We start from the raw sequence: 9,455 nt of genomic DNA, 5'->3' as shown, positions 1-9,455 counted from the left end.
TTTCCGGGTTTTCCCCGCCAACAGAAGAGACCAGGGAGAGAGGCGGCATCAAAATATCGCGAGACTTCTTACCCAGACACGGTTTTTGGGTTCTCAGTTTACACGTTCTGTGTAAATTATGATTATAATACATAATTTTAAATATGTATTTATTTGTAATCTACAGCACACTACACCGTGCCCCGACATGTAAATGGTCTCAGGGAGGAAAAAAGTTTTATTCCTGACCCATATTCTACATGGGGCTCAAAACCATGACTTAACTCCAGTTCCAAGGGATCCGACACTCTACCTCCATGGGAAACAGGCATACACTTGGTATGCCAGTGTGCATGCAGGCAAAAACACTGATTAAATAAATAAATACACCTTTATTTTTATTTTATCTGTATGAAATGTGCATGTTTGTATATAAGCGCATTGTATTCAGGGTCTGGTGCTCGGAAGAATTGTAGAAGTGGAATTGTTGGGAGCTGAGACCCAGCCAGGCCCTCAGCAAGGGCCTATAACCTTTAGCCCCAACACAAGGGCTTTGTTGTTGTTTGTTGTTTTTTTCCGACACAGGATTTCTCTGTGTAGCCTTGGCTGTCCTGAACTCGCTTTGTAGACCAGGATGGCCTCAAACTCACAGAGATCTTCCTGTCTCTGCCTCTGCCTCCCCAGTGCCAACCCCGACCCCCACCATGCCAACCCGGTTACCCCCACCAGCACACGTACACCCTCCCCTCAGCTACAAAGACTTTTATAACCAGGACCATTCCTGGTTGGTCTTTTTCTCTAGCCAAACTGGTTTTTACCACAGATTTCTTTTGTAGCTATAAATATATTTTCTGGTTTTGTTGTATTTAAAATTATCCCAAAGTAGCCAGGCACAGTGACACACGCCTTTAATCCCAGTACCTGGGAGACAGAGACAAGTGTATCACTGTGAGATTGAGGACAGCCTGGTCTACAAAGCGAGTTCAGGATAGCCAAAGTTAGACAGAGAACCCCTGTCTCAAAAAAACAAAAAACAAACACTCAAAAAATCCCAAAGTATGAATTTAAACATGTCTCAGTATAATTTCTTTTTGTTATAATTAGTATTATTATTATTGATGTTGTTGTTATTATTTTTGTTTTGTTTTTGTTTGTTTGTTTTTCAAGACAGGGTCTCTCTGTGTTAGCCTTGGCTGACCTGGACTTGCATTGTACTCACAGCAATCCACCTGCTTCTGCCTCCCAAGCGCTGGGATTAAAGGCATGCGCCACCACGCCCGGCCTCACTCTAATTTCTTTAATGGGAACTTTCAGCCTCAGTGGGTGGGTTTATTTTAAGACAAAGTCTTATGTATCTGAGCCTGGCCTCGAACTCATGTAAACCGGGCGTGGTGGCGCACACCTTTAATCCCAGCACTCGGGAGGCAGAGGCAGGTGGATTGCTGTGAGTTCAAGGCCAGCTTGGTCTACAAATTGAGTCCAGGACATCCAAGGCTACACAGACAAACCCTGCCTCAAAAAAACCAAACCAAAACAACAAAAAACAAAACAAAACAAAAACCCACAATTCATTATGTAGCTGAGAATGACCTTGAAGTTTTGTTTGTTCGTTTGGACGGGATCTCTATATAGCCCTGTAACTATGTGGACCATGGTGGCGTCCAACTCATGGAGACCCACCCACCTCCACCTCCACAGTAGTGCGATTATAGGCACATGCCACCACACCGAGTTTACTGGTGCTGGGGATGAAAACCAAGGCTTGTTGCATGGTAGGCAAGCACTCTACTCACTGAGCCACACCCGCAGCCCTGTTTTGGTGTTTTTGGAAACAGGGTCTCTGTATCGTAGCCCAGGTTGGCCTTGGCTCATTGCCCTCCTGCCTCAGCCTCCAGAGTGTGTAACCGTCTATGTTCAGCGGCTAGATTTAAACGCCCCAGTTCTTCCATAAATCTGGCTTCCAAGAGAAGTAAAACTTTGCTTCTCTAGGCCTAAACATTAATTTGCTATCTCCTGAAGATTGTGGGAGATTAAGTAACTTGATGTTCTCCAGCAATTTCACAGCATGGATAAAGAGGAAGTCGAAAGGGGTTCCCAGTGTGCAGGCAAGAGTGCAGCTGATCAGAGCTGTAGTCAAATTCATCATTTTTAGGGAGACGAGAGAACCCAGAAAGGAACAACAGTATAATGGGCAGAGAGTCACACCAAAATAACTTGATGTGGGAGAAGGATTTGTGAGTAGATAGATGAGCCCCAAGTACTGTCTCTTTATAGTTCCAACTCCTACTGTTTTTGTATTTTGTGTCCTTAATATAAGTGTCATTTCCTGGACAGTTCTGTCTGAGGTTTATGCTTACCTGTGCCCAAATATGTACATGGTGCTGTTCATCAGATAAGATCTGATTAGGTAATCTTTTTCTTTTTTCTTTTTGAAGACAGGATTTCTGTGTGTAGCTGATTAGGTGAGGTTTTTTTTTTTTTTTCTTTCAATTTATTATTATTTTTGTTTGTTTGTTTTTCTAGCTCTGTGTCCTGGAGATTTTTTTTTAATTTTTAAAAATATTTATTTATTGTTTTTACAGTATTCTGTCCACATGTATGCCTGGGCACCAGATCTCATTAAAGATGGTTGTGAGCCACCAGGTGGTTGCTGAAAATTGAACTCAGGACCTTAGGAAGAGAAGACAGTGTTCTTAACCTCTGAGCCATGCCTCCAGTCCCCTGATTAGGTAAGTTGTAACACTTAAATAAAGACGACCCAGCATGGTGGCACAAGGCTTTAAACCTAGCACTAGGGAGACAGAGGCAGGTGGATCTCTAGGAGTTTGAGGCCAGCCTGGTCTACAGAGTAAGTCCCAGACAGCCAAAGCTACACAGAGAAACCCTGTCTCTGAAACCAAGCAAGCAAACAAACAAACAAAAAACCCAAAAATATTTAAATAAAGGAATTCCTTCAGGGAGTAAAATTCTCTGTACTGTATGGAAGCATCCCCTGCGACTAAAAAGCCGATGGCCTATTAGCCGAGGCAGGAAATAGGAGGTGGGAGTTCCAGCAGAGAGGGACAAACTCTGGGGTAGAGGGAGGGAGAGATTTGCCCCAGATTCTGAGGAAGGCAGACACATGAAACTGAAGAGTGGTAACTAGCCACATGGCATACATACACTAGAGTCAAAGTTTATGCCCTAGGCATTTATTCATCAACAATAAGTCTCAGGTCCTTGTTTCAGAAAATAGGGCACAGGACGAAAACCCAAGGTTACACTTTTCGTTACATTTGTATCCCAGGGCCTGGGGACTCAAACCTTTAATCCCAGCACTGTGCAGGCAAAGGCAGGCAGATCTCTGTGTATCACTTTTTTTCTTTTTTTCTAAAAGGAACCCACACTATTTATTCAATGAGAAATCTCTTGTGTGCATTTTCCAGAATTTGTCCTTGAAAATTGCAACTTAAACAATACCCTCGATACTATCCTTCAGAGCTGGGTCAGATTTAGATTTGGATATTGGCCAAATATAGAGATTGTCTGAAAATTCCTTGAGGTGCCTTATTAAACAAAGTACTGGGTCAAGGAGAAATGGTATCAAGAAATATTAAAAGGAAAATATGAGGGCCTGAGAAGATGGCTCAACGGTTAAGAGCACTTCAGCTGTTCTTCCAAGGGACCCCAGAATTCTGCCCACAGCTGCCTGTAACTCTGGGTCCATGGTACCTGCTTTGCTCTGTTTTTTGCTTGTTTTTTTGTTTTTCCAGACAGAGTTTCTCTGTGTAGCCTTGGCCATCCTGGACTCACTTTGTAGACCAGGCTGGCCTCGAACTCACAGCGATCCGCCTGCCTCTGCCTCCCGAGTGCTGGGAGGCGTGCGCCACCACGCCCGGCTCCTGCTCTGTAAGCTTCCTTGAGCATCTACTTATGTGTGGCTTCTACACAGACATACACACACAAATAAAACTAATACAGATTTGAAAAGGAGACTATGGGAGAGCACAGGTAATAAGGACTTACAGTTTTAACCTGGGAAGAGGAAAATAAAAAACATAGCTCTCTCTGCAAATTGCAGTTCTGTCTCTGTCCCAGCTAGAAGGCAAGTTCCCATAGAAGTTTGTCATGATGGAGAGGGCTGGCAGGGAAAGGCACCTGTTGCTAAGCCTCACCCCCGAGTTTGATACCCAGCACAAAGAAAAGGAAAATTGAGTTCTGCCTACTATTCTCTGACCTCTTCTCCCACGACATGGCCTGGTTAGTATGGCTTTCATCTGCCCTTCCCCCTGCTAACAGCGCTCCTGTGTGTAACAGCTCTGGCTGTCCTGGAACTCTCTCCATAGACCAGGCTGGCCTTGAACTCACAGAGATCCTCCTCCCTCTGCCTCCCAAGTGCTGGAACTAAAGGCATGTGCCACCACTGCCTGGTTGATTTGCTCTTTCTATGTACTAAAATAAACCTTTTTTCTTACAAAGAATTTCATGACCTTATTTGTTTATATTGTGAACACACACTCTTACTGTGTAACCTGAGTCTGTCTTAAATTCCTATCCTCCTTCAGGACCTCTTCAGTGCCAGCACTACAATTGTGCACCATGCCCAGAGGGGAGGGGCAAGTTTGCTTATTTTTCTTTTTAAATCAACGTAGGTTAAATGGATAATTATCATTCTTGTGGTTAGGAAGCAATAGCAGTGCTCAACCAACCACCCTATCTACCTATCTATTTATCTATCATCCATCCATCCATCCATCCATCCATCCATCCATCCATCCATCCCCCCTTCTGCAGGAGATAAAAACTCATGATTCAGAGCCGGGCGTGGTGGCGCATGCCTTTAATCCCAGCACTCGGGAGGCAGAGGCAGGCGTATCGCTGTGAGTTCGAGGCCAGCCTGGTCTACAAAGTAAGTCCAGGATGGCCAAGGCTACACAGAGAAACCCTGTCTCAACCTCATGATTCCCATATTCTAATATCGAGCTATATACATCTTCAGGTGACAAAGAGACCCTTTCAGTTTTATGAAGATTTTGTGCTAGGTGCTGGCCATGTTGGTGAGCACATTTAGGACACGAGGCAGGACAATCAAGGAGTTCAAGGCCAACCTTGGCAACATAGCTGAGTAAGGCAGGATATTAGCAAGCATGAGGTCCTTGGCTTGATCCCCAATGTAAGAAACATGTGTATGTGTGCACGCATGTGTGCTGCTGCACCCCACACCCCACCAGCTACAGGAGATTTCAAATCAAGGGAACCTCCAAGAAAGAGAATTTATTCTTCTTTACTCTTTGCCTTGAAAAACATCCCTGCTATAGTAAACCAGATGCGTTATGGCAAGAAGATGGGTTGCATTTACAATTTCAGAGGTGGAGAATAATTGATGATAAGCATTGGGAAATTTAAGCTTGGAAGTAAGGAGATGGGGAAATATTACAGGATATTGGAAATTAATTTCACCTTCAGTGACAACAGTCAGAACTTCAGAATATAGGAAAGGCAGTGAGCTAGAAAATGAGTCTAAGCTGGACTTGGTGATGCACACCTTTAATCCAGCACTCAGGAGGCAGAGGCAGGCGGATTGCGTGAGTTCGAGGACAGCTTGGTCTACAAAGTGAATCCAGGACAGCCAACCAAGGTTAACACAAAGAAACCCTGTCTTGAAAAACAAAGAAACACACAAACAAACAAAAGAAAAAAAAAAAAAAAAAACATGGGCCAGGGTCTCAGAGGTTAAGAGCACTGGCTGCTCTTCCAAAGGTCTTGAGTTCAATTCCCAGCAACCACATAGTGGCTCACAACCATCTATAATGAGATCTGATGTCCTTGTCAGGCATGTAGGCATACTTACAGGCAGAATACTGTATAAATAAAAATAAATAAATCTGTTAAAAAAAAAACCTTGAAGGCTGGATGGTGGTGGTGCATGCCTTTAATCCCAGCACTCAGGAGGCAGAGGCAGGTGGTCTACAAAGTGAGTCCAGGACAGCCAAGGCTACACAAAGAAAACCCTGTCTGCAGGAGAGGGGGGTGGGAGTGGTAGGGGGAGCTTTAGGCACTATGGCTGGGCAGATTCTCAGTTAGCTCAATGTAAATTAACCTGACTAATCCTGACACTGGCCTACTTCCCAGCCACATGCCCAGTGACCTGCCATCATAGTCTCACCCTGGCCACTCCTGCTCCATCCATGTTCTGGTGGTGAGCTCCCTCATGGCGACTCTCTCTGTCTCTATCTCTGTCTCTGTCTCTGTCTCTGTCTCTCTCTCTCTCTACCCCCTGCCCCCCCCACCTGGGACCCCCCCTCACTGGCGACTCTCTCTATCTCTGTCTCTGTCTCTCTCTCTACCCCCTGCCCCCCACCTGGGACCCCCCCCCTCACTGGCGACTCTCTCTATCTCTGTCTCTGTCTCTCTCTCTACCCTCTGCCCCCCACCTGGGACCCCCTCACTGGGAGCAGAAGTCCTGCCTTATCTCTCTTGCCCAGTTCTAGGCTGTTCAGCTCCTTATTAACCAATGAGAGGTGATGGAGAACAATTTTTACACAACCCTGAGACATGAGATGCTTCACAGAAATTATTATGTCAATGTCCAGACTGCAACCAGATCTCCGGATACAGAAATCAACATTTGTGTACACAGTGCACAAACCATCCCTCAACGTCAACAGTGTGGTTGCTTGGGCCTGTAATGCTAGAGCCCAAAGGCTAAATCAGAAATATCATTTTGTGTTCAAGGCCAGTTTAGGCTACAGAAATAAGACCCTGTCTTGATAAAATAAACAAACTTCCATCTATCTTTGCTCTTCTTTCTTTCTTTCTTTTTTATTTATTTTATTTTTTATTTATATTTTTGAGACAGGGTTTCTCCGTGTAGCCCTGGCTGCCCTGGACTTGCTTTGTAAACCAGGCTGGCCTTGAACTCACATCGATCCTCCTGCCTCTGCCTCCCAAATGCTAGGACTATAGGCATATGCCACCTCATCCAGCTTTTTTTCTAATTTTTTTCAATAACTTTTTTTTGTTCTGTTTTGCCTTTTTTTTGGGGGGGGGGTGTAAGGTCTTATGTGTCTCATGCAGTCCTCAAACTTACTATGTAGCTGAGGAAACCATACATTTCTGATCTTCCTGCCTCCGCTACCTAAGTAACAACAACTGAGGTCGTAGTTCATCTGGGAGAGTGTTTGTATGGCACAAGAAAAATACTGGGTGGGACATAAGCGGGTATGGCAGCGCACACGTGTGATTGCAGCCCTGGGTGATGGAGGCAGTGCAATCAGAGGTCTAAGGTCATCCTAGCGTATATGGTGAGTAGGCTTCAGGTCAGCCTAGGATTCATGAGAGCTAATTTCAACAAAATGGTGATCAGGGGTGGGGAGATGGCTCTGAAGGTAATGTGCTCACTTTGAAAGCATGGGGAGCTGAACCTGGATTCCTGTACCCACATAAAAACCAGGTGTGGAGCTCTCCTTTGTCACCCCAGTGCTGGGAGCAGAGCGGAGATAGGAGGATCCTTGGAGATTGCTGACCAGAGAGTCTACCTAGAACAATTTCTAGGTTCACCAGGAGACACTTAGGGTATATTGGCTCAAGCCTGTGAGCCCAGCAATGGAAGGCTAATATAGGAATCAAAGCCAGCCTGGACTATACATTGTGTGTGTGTGTGTGTGTATGTGTGTGTGCGCGTGCGCGTGTGTTCAGAAATTGCAGGTGCTAAAACTTAAGGACTTATAAAAGCATTTTACCACTCAGCTACACCTAGCCACTTTCACAGGCTGTGAAGGTCCCTTATGATTTCATTCTTTTGCCCTCTCTATGCTTGTAAATCACCAAAAGAAACAATTAAAATTGTCTAGGCTAAAATCAGAATTTAATCTCTTGTGTACATTGTTCAGTGTTGCCCCCATCTTTTCATCTTATGAAATATGATAATAATATTACACACATATGATATATATATATTTGCTTTTAAAAAGATCTCGGGCCAGGTGGTGGTGGCACACACCTTTAACCCCAGCACTTGGGAGGCAGAAGCAGGTGGATCGCTGTGATTTCAAGACCAACCTGGTCTACAGTGTGAGTCCAGAACAGTCAAGGATACACAGAGAAACCCTGTCTCGAAAAACCAAAAAAAACCAACCAAACAAACAAAAATCTCAATTGTTCAATTTTACCAATAAAGACTCAGGAGCCAGTCAGGGAGTGGCACATGCTTTTAATCCCAGCACTCAGGAGGCAGACGAAGCCAGATCTCTGAGTTCAAGGCCAGCCTGATCTACAGAGTGAGTCCAGGACAGCCAAAGCTACACAGAGAAATCCTGTCTCAAAAAACCAAACCAAAGCAAACCAAACCAAACCAAAAGACTGAGGTGCCAGTTGCTGAGGTGAAAGCCCTCTCTCCTAGAAAGCACCCAGCTGACCTTCCTCCTCAGCTGATATCTCAAAAAGCCCCTCAAACTGAATGTCTCCCCCTTCTACTTCCTGGGTGTCTATCTATTGTCCTCCTGACTTCCTCTTTCTCTCTCTGTTTTTTCCCTATGTTCACTCCCTGTCAACTGGTCACTTGTTTCACCTCTTGACCTATGATTGACTTTATTTAATCCTATTTATAATATTCAATCAGAAAGCTCTTGGATGAAAGGTGTGTGCTAGGGCTGAGCCACACCACAACTAGAAACAGGCTTTTTAAATAAACAATACAATCTCAGAGTCACAGTGTGATCAAATATCCTGCAACATTTCTCCCCTTTTAACTAAATAAAAATAAAAGATTTAAGGTGTGGTGGCCCATGCCTTTAATCCCAGCACTCGGGAGGCAGAGGCAGGTGGATCACTGTGAGTTCCAGGCCAGTCTGGTCTACAAAGTGAGTCCAGGATGGCCAAGGCTACAAAGAGAAACCCTGTCTCGAAAAACAAAAACAAAAACAAAAACAAAAAAAAAAAAAAAAAGAAAGAAAAACCAAAATAAAATAATAAAAATAAAATGCTTAAATTTTTTGCTGGTCCAGTAGCACATGCCTGTAATCCCAGGGAAGCAGAGGCAGGCAGATCTCTGTGACCATCTACAGTTTTACATTCTAACACAGAATTAAGACTCGTGGTTTAGGGCTGGAGAGATGGGATGGCTCAACGGTAGAGAGCACCAGCTGCTCTCTTCCAGAGGTCCTGAGTTCAATTCCCTGTGTTGGCTCATAACCATCTATGGTGAGGTCTGGTACCCTCTTCTGGTGCGCAGGCTTACATGTAGACAGAACAGTGTACACATAATACAGAAATGAATCTTTAAAAAAAAATTAATCTGGGCGTGGTGGCCCATGCCTTCAATGCCAGCACTCGGGAGGCGGAGGCAGGTGGATCTCTGTGAGTTTGAGGCCAACCTGGTCTACAAAGTGAGTCCAGGACAGCCAGGACTACGAGAGAAACCCCAGTCTCAAAAAACAAAACAAAACAAAAAGACTCAAAAGATAGAGTTGCTATTTATTAAATGTCTGAATGTTGCA

The sequence above is a fragment of the Acomys russatus genome, chromosome 12 (assembly GCF_903995435.1).
Source record: "Acomys russatus chromosome 12, mAcoRus1.1, whole genome shotgun sequence".
In the NCBI taxonomy this organism is placed as follows: domain Eukaryota; kingdom Metazoa; phylum Chordata; class Mammalia; order Rodentia; family Muridae; genus Acomys; species Acomys russatus.
The sequence above is the reverse complement of the archived record's forward strand: the minus strand, read 5'-3'. Positions refer to the sequence as shown.